We start from the raw sequence: 14,136 nt of genomic DNA on the forward strand, positions 1-14,136 counted from the left end.
GTGTTTGTGTGTGTGTTTGTGCTCTGTCGGTCGCACACACGTGGCAGGGTCATCAATGTAAACCATTGAAGGCCTAGCGCGAGACCCCTCCGGTTAGGAAGTATTGTTTTTCAAGCATTGAAAACAAGAAATGCTCGTTTCTACATTGCCTTTTTCCATGGCGGCTCTCAACTTGCAATTTGATAACCTTCTGCAAAAGGAGGAATGCTTTTATCTTCTCGGGAGGGAACAACCCTTCTTCCCACATTTGCGCAGCCCCTTCGTTTCCCAGCTGCCCACCTCTCCCTGTATCCCCATTCACAGCTGTTGGCCATTATCCTTGGGCTTACCTGACCCCTCACCCTCCATCTTTCCACCACAGCCTCCTTTGTGCTAGCGACATCTGAACCCTGTGATCCTGTTAAATGCGTCCTTTCTTACATAATTTCTACCACGGCCTCAACAGCGCAATCCTTTCTCTCCTTCTCGTAGATGGGGAAAGAGGAGACCTGAAAGGTAGTTGACTAGAGAGAATTGTACCAGCATAGCCTCAATAGTAGCTGGTGAAATAGAGAGATGGATGGGGCAGTTGCAAGAATGAAATTTAGTGTGCTACATTTATAAGAAAGGGCTTTTGTATTGGATGGATCAGCACCACCCATAATACAGTAATTTAGGTTGGGTTACATTTTAGGTTAATTCAAAAGACTCTGCATGTGGAAAATTGTATTCACTTAGGCTATATGTCTAACACTGATATTCAACGGTGAATGAATGGACTTGGACTGTTCCTATTTTATATGTAGAGAACAGTAATGTTTGAAAAAGCATCTGCAGGTTAATCTTGGCTCTATAATGACATCCGATTATTTCTCCTCAGAATGTGAGATTTGAAACCAGTACTCTCTTGATTCCAGTGCCTGATGATTATGTAGCCTACAAGGAGGAAATGGCAGCTTTGACTGCTGTAAAAAAAAAGATTAAAATCCCAGGAAAATATAAACACAGGATATTGAAGGGGTTCAAGTCTCAAATCGTCTGTTTGCATTGTGATTGGTTATTCTCTTTTTTCTTTGTTGTGGAAGGATAGGGGTTGTTGTTTGCATGTGAATCAAATAATTTAAAGTCAAACCATGAGGGTACGGCTACACCACTAACATGCAAAACAAGTGCCTTCATGTATGCTTTGTTGGGATGTCTAGGCAAATGCAATTTGTTATGCAAAGCTCAGCACTTACTCGCTTGGGTGAAAATATAACAGCTGTAGTGTTGGAGACACTTCCAGCCTTTGAATAGCCTGTTGCTGAGTATTTTGAATTTAAATTTTCTTTGAGGTATGATAGACTTCGTTTTATGCATGCAATAGAAAACAGTGTTTGTTTTAGTTCCACTTGACACATGGTTGTTGTATTCAGGTGATAGAGTAAATGTGATTTAATCTCTGTTGTTGTGGGTGATGAATGTGGGAAATTCTTGTTCATCGCTAGTGGTGCCATCTCCACAGTAAATTATACAGTATATACATGTTGCAAAACAACACCATTATTACCCCACTAGACATAATATTAAAGATAAATATTACTTTGTGTGAGCAGTCATGGTCAGTTGATCAGCATTCATGCAGCAATGGTTCAGGCCAAAAGTCTGGCCAAGGCTCCAACTTCAGTGTTATTACTTGATCTGCAGTTGGGAGGCTCAGCACTTAATGAGCAAGATAGGTGCTGCTTGTCAGTGGTAATGGCTGTGTTCAGTGTGCAACAGACCATGGCTTACATGGGTCATTCTTCAAACATTTGTTGCCAAGCACCCCTTGTGTTGCTCATAACACATGACACAATAATGGTCGAATGGGACCAGTTAGCTTGACCAAAGACAGCATGGACTAAGGGTGAGGGATGAATCAGCAGGAGGGTATTGATCTTTACCATTACCACATGCGGGTCTGCACAGCGCAGCTAAAGCACCTCTCAGTCACTTTTATGGACCCTGTCCAGTTGCACCTAATGGCTGCATGCCACACCAAGAAGAAATACTATTGAGTCCAGCAGGTGTGGCAGCCTTTGTTCTTCTTTTGCCACTTACAAACACAAATTACAGTGTCATATTTTCATTATGTCATCTGTATGACACTGAACCTGAGCATTTAAAAAAAAACTCATTCATCAAGATTTTGTAGATGTTTTCGCTGTATAGCCTGTAGACCAGGATCAAACTGTCCTGTGTGCTTGTATCCACACATGGCTTTCTCTAACAAGTCGTCACACTTTGGCCAAGTTGCTGCTCACATCATCTGTGACTGATAGAGTTGGTTACGCTGTCCATAGTCATGGGTCAATTCATTAAAGGTGCAATATGTCATTTTGGGTGTGTCAGAGAAATTAAAATGTTCTAAGGTGTTCTCATCATAACTGAAATTTTGTGAAACAGAGTGCTATAATACTGTATGAGACAAGACGTGACTGGTATGCAGGGGAAGGCTTTGTAGCAAGGTGTTATCCGCCTGCCCTTAACCGGTATTTCAATTGTGATGAAATATGTTCTATTCTTTTGATTGTCTTCCTCTGTGATGTTGCAGAATCACATTGATATGTCATTATGTAAGATTACAGCTTTGTAAAACTGAGCAAAATGGCTCCTAGCTTGACTCTCCAGCTCATGGTACAGTTGGTATACAAGAGGACAATGTCCCATAATGACACACAGAAAGTAATCTGCAAACTGCTATTTTATATAAAAATCATAAAATATCAAAGCAAAGAAGGGCAAATATGTATGAGCAAATAAAAAATGTATGTATTATTTATAATATTTGCGGTCAATACAAACAAATATGATCCATATCAGAAGTAGCATACTCAGCTGTATCATTTAGTTAGCAGCAATGGAAAAATAATATTTAAAAAATGTGAGTGGTCTTGCCACACAAGTTAATTTTTAGTAGAAAAAGATAGACGGACTGTCAAGTCTGCCAGGCTGGTCAGATGACTAAACAGTACCTTGGCCTTGTGTGTTATGAGTTTGCCTTTGCTCCATGATGTCCTTATTAGGTAACAACTGTATGAGTTGGAGGTACTGAATTGTGAAGCACAGATCTCCCTCTGAGACAAGGAGACTGTTTTTTCTGGAATATTTATATTATATCAAGAGTTCTTCTAATTTTAGTAAAATCTTTAACTTATTTTATTAAGTCATTATTAGCAGTGACCCATATCTCTCAGAAACAATAATCAGGAGTTGAATGAGCTTCTTGCCAGAGTAGCAGTGTCAGGCTCCTTCCTGTTCGATTTACCATGTGTCTTGACAGGGCCGCTGCTAAGCTTTTGGGTGCCCTAAGCTTAAATTGTCATTGATCCCCCCCACCCCACATAAATAACAGCTTAACGTGTGAGAAAGAAAAACTGGTGATGGGTGAATTTGGAAGTGGGCTGTCGCCGTGCCCACCTAATCAGAAGCTAGGAATGGTCATTGTATAGTATATAGACATACTATATTTTAATTGTCTGGAAAAATAAAAAATACATTTTCTTCACTTTTGATTGGGTGGGCAGGCCTTCCCTTGACCCTTGGCTGCCGCCGGCCCCGCTTTCCATTATGAATCGCCATTCAAAAACAGCTTGATAAAGCTGGGTAGACTATAATTGGGGGAAACATGTAATTTGTCCGAATTGAGTGATAGGTTACACAATTAAGAAAAAACAACGATGGGCCTGTTCATAACTAATTTATATATTTTTTGGAATGTAACAATTATCATGAAATTGTTCAAGAAACCTCAATTTTGGGGGGGCCCTGGATCATCTCTTTTTCCTTTGTAATAAAAATAAATAAAAATGATAAAAAAAATAGTTTTGCCCCCCCCCTAGGTACTTGGTGCCCTACACGCTCTGCGTACCCTGCGTATAGGGAGCGGCGGCCCTGTGTCTTGACCTCACAGTTCTTGAATATATCTCAGGATGATAATGAATCGATAATGAATCGATCTATAATTGTGTTGTGGTAAAGTTGATTTATGTAGTACCTTTACGGAATGAAAAGTGCCCCATAAGTCAATAAAGCTAAATTAAAAAAATGACACGGACATACTTCAATCAATAAAGAGACACCAAGACATCAATAAAAGGCATGTCCTTACAAATAGGACATCAAGCACTTTAAGACCACATTGCTGACCAACCAGCCTAACAAGGCTATTGCGAATCCTGAAGGCTGTACACTGGTCTTACATTTTGAGATGAGAGTGAGCGAATGAGCTTTGGTTGGATGATCTTGGCCTACCTGTATAGTATGGTGTTTAGAGATCATGAAACTGAGCTGGGTTATAAATAAACTTTAGAGGTGATCAACAGAATATTGAATTTGATCCTGTAAGCACCAAGGACAGTGGGGTAGTAGATAGTTTAAGTAACCAGAAAGTGTTGCACCGTTATGCAATCTAATATAAAGAATGTAGTAAGGACATTGACGGACATACAAGTGTTGATTCAAATCCAATATACATGTTTTAGATATTTTAAATAGTAAGGTATTTAAGTGAGTAATGTTTTTAATGTTCTATTCTCATAGTTTTGCCTCTAAATATATTTAAATAAATAATAAACGCTTTCCAACATAATGTATTCTGTAATGCATGAAAATATAATGCATACAAACTAAACAAAACTTAAAGGTAGAGTCAGCGATTCAGGAGAATGCATGTTGTCAAAATCACCTAAATAAAAATATATCTCGTCACGATCCAGGTAGCTCTCCTTACTATGTGAGGACTGAAAATAAAATCTTGGGTTAATACACAGTTTAGCCAGGCTCTGTAAATGGGCATGTTGCTAGCTATGTAGGGGACCCCTTTGTTTACATAGTCTTTACATATAGGCTGTGCATTAACACAATGTTTTTAAAGTGTGCACAGTAAGGACAGGTAGCGGTTTGTGAGGAGATATTCACTGATTTTGACAAAAAGTGATTTTGACAACAAATGTTCTAATCGCTGAATCTACCTTTAAGTCTCCAAATCTCAACAATTGACAGGACACAGAGGGCTGTAGTATCACTTTTGCACAATATTTAATTGTGCATTGCATAGTGTTTCTATTTTATTTGTATATGTCCTAAAAGAAACTGACTGGCAATGGAGTCTGTTTGTGAGAGACCTCACTTAAGGTATGAAAGTAGCATAGAACCCAAGTGCACATTCTGCAATGTATTAAATCTCAGCAGCAGGTGAGTGTTGCAGGCCAGTTGTATTTTTTTTTACATCTAAAAATTAAATTTTGTCCCTGATTCTTCTTCCCAATTAAGTCACGTGCACACCAGGTATAAATGATAAACCTCTGTGCATCAAACATAAACGCTCTGCCGTGTGCAATCACCAAATTAGGGTCCATTGTGTCATCTGTGCTCATCGCGGCTAAATTTGTCCAATGAAATACCTCAAATCCCTTAAATCCCAGGATTAACCTTGGGACAATAGAGATTAGCATTGCAGCCACACATCCATGATCAGCCGAGATGATGAGTGCCATAAGGCTTGTCTCCCCCTAAGAGGCTTATACATCATGAAGGGTTATTTATTTATTCACTTGTCTGGATATATGGATTTTACAGTACAATTCTTAAGCATAGTGAAGGGCAAAAGTTACTCTTGAGGGCAAACTAGTAGAAAAACCTAAGTAGGGAGAATTAATCATTTCATATTTTGTAAGATGAAATGATTAATGTGATCCACCTGTAAAAAAATGTTTGCCATTATTCTATACAGTGTATATGCACTTAATGTGCAGAGTATACAATAATATTGAGTTATTTTTTTAAAGAAACTGATTATATTCAATTGCATTATATTCTCACACATGATCACTTCAGGTATGGTTAGTGGCAGCATGCTGTACAACAATACATATGTAACAACTTTTTCCTTGGCAACTCTATTTGGTGTGAGCTGCATCAGGTGACTAGTACACTTAAGCCTTTGTGCAAAAGAACCATCCATCATCTCAATTAAACTGGTCAAACCTGAAAAGGCATTGTGAACCTAAGGAGTACACAAGGATCTTTTAACTGTGAAACCATAATGATAATGGTTATTCAATGGGGTTGAACTGACAGTTAAAGGTGATCTTCAGGGTGAAGTCACTACACTCACATTTTACCCAGTGGTTTTCAGTTGATGCAAATTCCATGGATGTATCATAATGAAAGAATGGATTTTCACCTGTGTCCAGGATTGCAAGTCATACAGATCAACTGTCAGCATTGTAGAAATAACACATGCCACCATAACCCCTGCAGCTATAATACAGTATAACTGATGGTTGTTTATGAGAATGTGGAAGTATATGATCACGAAATGCATCTGTAACAGTCAGACTGCTCACTTGAGAAACGTCAGTGTTGGTTGTTTATACTATACCTAATGGTTTAGGATGTTGGGGTGGATGGTTTGGCATATGTGACTATTATTACTACTGCTTCCAACTAATCACGTGTCAAAGAGAAACAAAACATATTGTTAACAAAAAATGTCTGAAACCAGATTCCTGTTGACACTCCTGGGATTCCAAACAGCAAGTAATTACCCAATTTTTTGAGCATGCAGAATAACTGTCCTGAGAAAAAAATTATAGTTTGATTCTAAACTAATGCATGGATTTGATGAGGAAGCACTCCAAAAAAAAATATATATATAGGCCTATATATACATAGGGGAGAACGGGGGAATCTGAGGCATCGGGTAATGTGAGCCACCCCCTGTATCTAGGCAACGGAAAACATTTGCGGTCATGTGAGATATATGTTTTCAAGCCCCTCTCATTTCCCCATGGCCCTGAAAGAGAGGACCTCGTGGTGCTGTGGTACGCATGTTTTTTTCACCAAAATAGGTATTTTGCATGTAAAAGTAAATTTTCTTGCTGTCAACTTAATCAACCGTTGTGCCAAAGCAAATGTATTCACGTAGAAAAACTTATATCAAACGTGTTGATGAACTACCAACATATGAAACCATGTGATGTTGATAACTGAAGATTAGTCTGAAATGCTAAGGGAGGTAGTTTTTTCTCAAATTGTGGTGGTGGGGGAAAGTGAGCCAAATGCTGTGGGGGAAAGTGAGCCACTGTCTCACTTTCCCCCACCATGAGGCACAAGTTAAGTTTAGTCTTAAACATATTTTAATGTAATATTACATGATATATGTTTTATTTTAATGTCATACACATTGTAGAAAAGCCATCATGCTAAGGAAATACACCAGGAAGACGACCTGGGGCAACTGCACGGAAAGAGCACCTTCTCATCTTTCTCTGTAACCTTCAGGGCTGGAATGTAGAGTAGGCCTAGTTGTAGAGTATGACAGGCTGATGTTATAATCCAGTTGGGTCTTCTCCTGTGTTCTGAGTCCCAGGCTGTTCTCGCTGGTTCTGATTTTCCTATGTTTTTGACCCCCAGACACTAGCTGGCTCTAAGGGTCCTGTGTTCTGACCCCCAGACTGTTTTCTAATCTAACTGGTTCTATCTTTCATTTGAATCTTATTAAAACCTTTTGAATTATAATATGTTGTATTTGATTTTGTTCAGAGTTACTTTCAAGTGTTTAGACAATTTGCTTTGCTTAATTGACCAAACCCCATCATTCTTTTACTAGTCCGACATTAGTTCTGGAATGTGTGGCTAGCTTTTAGAATTCTTACTGTTACAATATGTGTTGGTATGGTAGTTTCAGAGTGGAAAAGTAAGTGGATCAGTTTACCCCACAGCTGGGGTAAAGTGAGCCACATGACAACTTTTTTTTAAACAATCATATTTTCACTGCCCTTTGTCTTGAAAAAATTCTGCTAATGCCCATTTCTAGGAAACATCCTGAATTAATGGGAAATGTGTAAATTTGAGTGATAAATCATTTTAGCTTGCTTAGAGGGGAGCAAATGTAAAAAGTGGCTCAGATTACCCCGTTCTCTCCTATATATATATATATATATATATATATATATATATATATATATATATATATATATATATGTTTTTTTTTTAAAACAAACTCTTATGTTCAACACTTTAGCTTCCACGAGTAAATAGAGAGTTGGCTGAACTAGTGCCATATGGGAGGTGAGCATTGGCCCTGGCTGATAGGAAAACCTGAGACTAAATGAGCCACGTCATGAGCTCTTATCTCTCTGCCCACCTGTTTATATGTGCATCTCTGTCTTGTAATCAACCCTCCTACTATACTTCCTTGCCTCTCTGCCTGTCAGTCACTGTTTGGGTGGTTTTTTTTGCTCTCAGTTTTTGCCTTCGGCTGAAACTACTTACAGCGTGCACAGGGATTAATGTGTTACATTTCGTTTTCTCTCTCAGCATCTGTTATTGCCAATTAATGTGTAGTGTGTGTTAGCCCCCCCCCCCCCCCCGCCCACCCCCCCACCTCCTTGCATCAGGTGAATTGTATATCTTGCCAACTGTTACTGCTTCGGTACCTACTAAAGAGTAGACTGAGATTTTAAGTATGTCAAATTAGCACAGTTGCAGGGTGTATAGCATTGAGTACGTGTTTGTGTGATGTGTGAATTCATAACTCTGCCTGTGCTCAACCAACCTCTGAACACCGCATGCCTTTTCAATTACTCTGTAGCAGATCAGTGATCAGCATCAATCAAAAGGGGCAAATGAGAGAAATTATGATACACACTTTCTTTCTCCCAAATTTTTCTTCTTCACCAAATTAGGTTAGAAGACTTAGTTCCCCCTGACAGACGGAACGTCAGCCTGAAATGCATGAATGGCTGGAATTAACAAGGAGCGCTCATCTGGAACGTCATTAACTCAGCCTGATGTTACTGCTTGGTCAGACAGTAGACCTCATAGGGCACCTCCCTTTAAAACCCTTCACACTTTTTTTTAGAAGTGCAAGAAGGAACACTTAACTTGGGCAATACTTCATATACTGTATGTTCAACACTAATTTAATTATTCCTCATTGACTGTGAATGGAGGAGGGAATCATAATCCCCTTAATACTTGCTGTCTCATATTTTCCAGCAATATGAAGAACACTGAAGCAAATTATTGAAATGTAGATACAGGAATTGTAAGCACAGTTTGACAGGTACTTTCAGAAAAACAAGTTCACAGATTTCAAGTACATGTTCCACAGAGATTTTCTCCAGGATATTTTGACCTTTTCGTGATGTATTTATATGTTGTGAAGTTTCCTAAAGATGGTGGCAGATCTGAGTAAATATGAAGAACACACTTGATGACAGAATAGTATAAGCAAAGTGTTCACACCCATAATCCTACAGGAGTTCCTGTACACAATGGAGCTGCCACTTGAATTCTGTGCACTGTTAGTTCGCAACAAGAAACCATCCTGTTTACATAAATAAATAAAATACTTAAACAAGAAATGCAGTTATATGTACAGTATATATATATATGGGAGAACGGGGTAATCTGAGCCACTTTTTACATTTGCTCCCCTCTAAGCGAGCTAAAATGATTTATCACTCAAATTTACACATTTCCCATTAATTCAGGATGTTTCCTAGAAATGGGCATTAGCAGAATTTTTTCAAGACAAAGGGCAGTGAAAATATGATTGTTTTAAAAAAAGTTGTCATGTGGCTCACTTTACCCCAGCTGTGGGGTAAACTGATCCACTTACTTTTTCCACTCTGAAACTACCATAACAACACATATTGTAACAGTAAGAATCCTGAAAGCTAGTCACACATTACAGAACTAATGTCGGACTAGTAAAAGAATGATGGGGTTTGGTCAATTAAGCAAAGCAAATTGTCTAAACACTTGAAAGTAACTCTGAACAAAATCAAATACAACATATTATAATTCAAAAGGTTTTAATAAGATTCAAATGAAAGATAGAACCAGTTAGATTAGAACACAGTCTGGGGGTCAGAACACAGGACCCTTAGAGCCAGCTAGTGTCTGGGGGTCAAAGCATAGGAAAATCAGAACCAGCGAGATCAGCCTGGGACTCAGAACACAGGAGAAGACCCAACTGGATTATAACATCAGCCTGTCATACTCTACAACTAGGCCTACTCTACATTCCAGCCCTGAAGGTTACAGGGAAAGATGAGAAGGTGCTCTTTCCGTGTGGTTGCCCCAGGTCGTCTTCCTGGTGTATTTCCTTGGCATGATGGCTTTTCTACAATGTGTATGACATTTAAATAAAACATATATCATGTAATAATACATTAAAATATGTTTAAGACTATAAACTTAACTTGTGCCTCATGGTGAAAGTGAGACAGTGGCTCACTTTCCCCCACAGCATTTGGCTCACGTTCCCCCACCACCACAATTTGAGAAAAAAATACCTCTCTTAGCATTTCAGGCTAATCTTCAGTTATCAGCATCACATGGTTTCATATGTTGGTAGTTCATCACGTATGATAGAAGTTTTTCTACGTGAATACATTTGCTTTGGCACGACAGTTGATTAAGTTGACAGCCAGATAATTTACTTTTACATGCAAAATACCTATTTTGGTGAAAAAAACATGCTCACCACAGCACCAGGTCCTCTCTTTCAGGGCCATGGGGAAATGAGAGGGGCTTGAAAACATATATCTCACATGACCACAAATGTTTTCCGTTGCCTAGATACAGGGGGTGGCTCACATTACCCGATGCCTCAGATTCCCCCGTTCTCCCCTATATATATATATATATATCCCCAGTCTCTCAATGATGTTCACCCACACCAACTGTTGAAAACTGGTTTGCATCTATAAATGTGTAGGTCATGAGTTATGGATGCCTGTGTTAAAGGTGGAGTCATCATTTCCTGAGAGCGCTTGTTGTCAAAATCTGTGAAATCTGGTTTGTGCTGGATTTAAACTTTCTCAACCCACCAAAGGAAGGAGACGAGCATATGTGTCACCCGTGCCAAACAAGTTCAACCTAACAACCCCTAAATGACAGGATAAGACTTATTGTGATTAAGTGTTTGAGGTTGTTCAAGTGATAATTGATGTGACACAAACTCACACAAAAAATCTGCCCTACTCCAGCTGCACCAATGCAATGTATCCATGTTACATAATATCAATGCTAATTTAAAATACATTTTTAAAAACACAACTGTTACTGTGACTGTGAGAAAAGACTCTCTGAAGACCAGGGCTGCCTTTACCTGCCACTAGGCCCCGGGGCTGAGAGGTTTTGTAGGCCCCCCGGGCGGCGGTCTTACAATACAGATGTGTTAAAGCCATGTTTGTCTACACCACAATATCTCTATTGATGAAATACAAATACTCTTAAGGTAACATGTACTTAAACCCCTTCCTGGTCTAATGAATTTTAATAACCAGACACACATGGTTGGTTACAGTGTTTTTCCAAGTTATTGAGGAGACCGCGGTGGGGACCCAGGACCTTCTAGGGGGGTCCTGGGGCATGCCCCCCCGGAAGCAAAAATTTAACCTTTTAAAGTAAAATGCATCAATCTGGTGCACTTTGAGAAGAAAACTAAGGCTAAATCAACTGTGTCCTATGTGAGCTATTTTCTGGAATCATTTGGAGACACAGAAATACCAAAAAGCAGAAACAAAAATATACAGGTTTAAAAAAATCCAGTCAGTCAGCATTCCATTTTTTTTTAAATAATCCCTTATCCTAAAGCTACTTCTCTCTTTGAATTCTTGTTTTGTTTTTAATGGCTCAACTCAATATAGGCTCTTGATCTGCATTGCCCCGAACAATGTTAATTAAACAAAAATGTACTGGTGAATGATAGGCCCCTTGATCTTCATAGGCCAAAAATAATGTGATTTTTTTTCCTTTTTCTTCACTGGTTCATGATGGGCCCCTGATCTCCGTTAGCCCCCCCTACAAAGATTAGGGGCCTATCATGAGCCAGTCAATAATTTATTGATTTAAATGACAATGTTCGGGGCCTTCTTAGATCAGGGGCCTATATTGTTACAGTAAAAAAAAAAAAAAAAAAAAGTATTATTATTATTTTTTTTTTTGGGAGAGGCCCCTGATCTTCGTAGGCCCTGGGGCTTCAGCCCAGGTAAGCCCGTGCATTAAGGCGGCCCTGCTGAAGACGTTGAATGATGGCCATTTACCAAGAAGTTGATGTACGGAGAAGACTGTCCTGGCTGTAATAGTATATTCAGAGTAGTATTTCACTACTTAGCAAATAAATGAGCGGCAAAGATAAAAGTCGTCTGAAACACATGTTTTCGAAATATACATGGATGGATAACTACAGTGGTATAGAACAGCATGATTCAGTTGTTAGCAGTTGTGAGAAAAAGTTGCTCTAAAATACATTGCTGCAGTTAATTCCCTGAAAGGCCCTCTGTGTTTTGCTGGGATGAAAATGGATGAAACTGATAAAAAAAAAAATTGGGACGGACAAATGAAACAAATTAGTAACGTAATCCACAGCAGGCACACAAAAGAGTGCTATTAAATGTAGTTGTGGTTGCATCACAGCAACTCAAAGATGTTTTAGATCAAAGGCAGTAATTTTCAGTGAGAGAATATTGAGATGCATAATTGAAGATGGTGAACAAAGTGTGTGCGGGAGGGGGGTGGGATCGTATTTGATGTCAAAACTTGGGAAATGTAGCCTCTCCTATTCAACAGGCCAGTGTAACCTAACCTGGGACTCTCATTGTGTCTGTATTTGTTTGATTTCAAGGCAGGGACATTACAATAAAGCCAATCTGGAAATGGGATCGGGCTGTAACCGATGGTAATTACTTGCTGTCTACACCATTAAAGATTGAATGTAATTTCAGATAGACTTTCCTGGAGAGAGAGAGGGAGAGAGAGAGAGAGGGAGAGAGAGAGAGAGAGAGAGAGAGAGAGAGAGACACACACACAGAAAGAGACGCAGAGAGAAAGACAGAGAGAGAGAGAGACTTTGCAGGGGCAAGGTTGAGCTGAGTCTGTACTATATCTACATTGGTAAGTGTAAGAAAAACATCTGGAAACTGGTCTGAGTTACCATGAAATGGGTGCAGCCCTCTCAGAAGAATGCCTTATATAGCCTTTACACATCTTCTGCCTTCAGCTTTATGTCCTATTGATAACGTGCATTCGGTATGCAGTACAGAACACTAATCCCTGGGGTCACAAAGAGTTTATGAACATGAAGTCACACTTTCACTGTCCATTCTGTCCTAGTTTGAAGACGCCACATTGTCTGTCAACAGGATTACTGTGACAGGAGATGATCAGTCATGCAGATAAGTAGTGGAGTGTCTCTGTCTGGGTGACCCTTTACCAGGATACATGTATTAAGACATGTAAATCGAAACAACACACTTAAAGGTTATCACCAATTAACATTTGGGTCAAAGGTCATCTAGAGGATCATGTTGGATAGAGGAATGCTATAGATCTATTATTTGATACTATACAGGGAGACATGATTTACAGAGCGCAGAATATAATTCTGTTGCTGCTGACACACAACAGCCAGATTTTTTTTAAATTTCAGCAGTCTGTAATCTGTATTTTACAACAAATGCTAATACATCTTAGATATTTCTGAACTAACAAGCATTGAAAATTGTGTTCATCGGAAACTAAAATTAAAACTTAAATTGGAACTACCATGGTGATCACCCATGCTTTCATCTAGCACCATCATTAGGTCAACGTTTTCAATTGTTCCATCATCCTCAGCTTTACCTTGTGTTGAGTGCTAAGTAGCAAATGATAACAAAGGAAGATTGTAAACATGGTCAGCATACACTAAACTTGTGATTGTTACCATAGCCATTGTTAGCCAGTTAGCATGTTGACATTTAGCACAAGTACAACGTCACATCGCTTCTAGCTCTCAAGTGCATTACATGTCACTTTACCACACATCACTGGCACACTTTAAGTTACACATTTTTAAATGGAAATCATGGATCTTTGTTAGTGGTTATACAACATATGCCTGAGTATCACGTATATTGATAGACCATTGATTATAACCCGGAAAACACAGAATTAAACTAAACCAAACTAAACCAAGAAATAGTGGCACACATGGCACATCATTTCAAAATTGAATTTAGGATTATTAATGTATTGTTAATGCAAAAGTATATGCATTCTGCGCAGAAGAAGTGTGATCTCATCATCAACATTTGCCCTTTATTAATCAGAACTATTGTTTGTTATTGCACGCAC

The sequence above is a fragment of the Ammodytes marinus genome (assembly GCF_949987685.1).
Source record: "Ammodytes marinus genome assembly, chromosome: 1".
Lineage (NCBI taxonomy): Eukaryota > Metazoa > Chordata > Actinopteri > Uranoscopiformes > Ammodytidae > Ammodytes > Ammodytes marinus.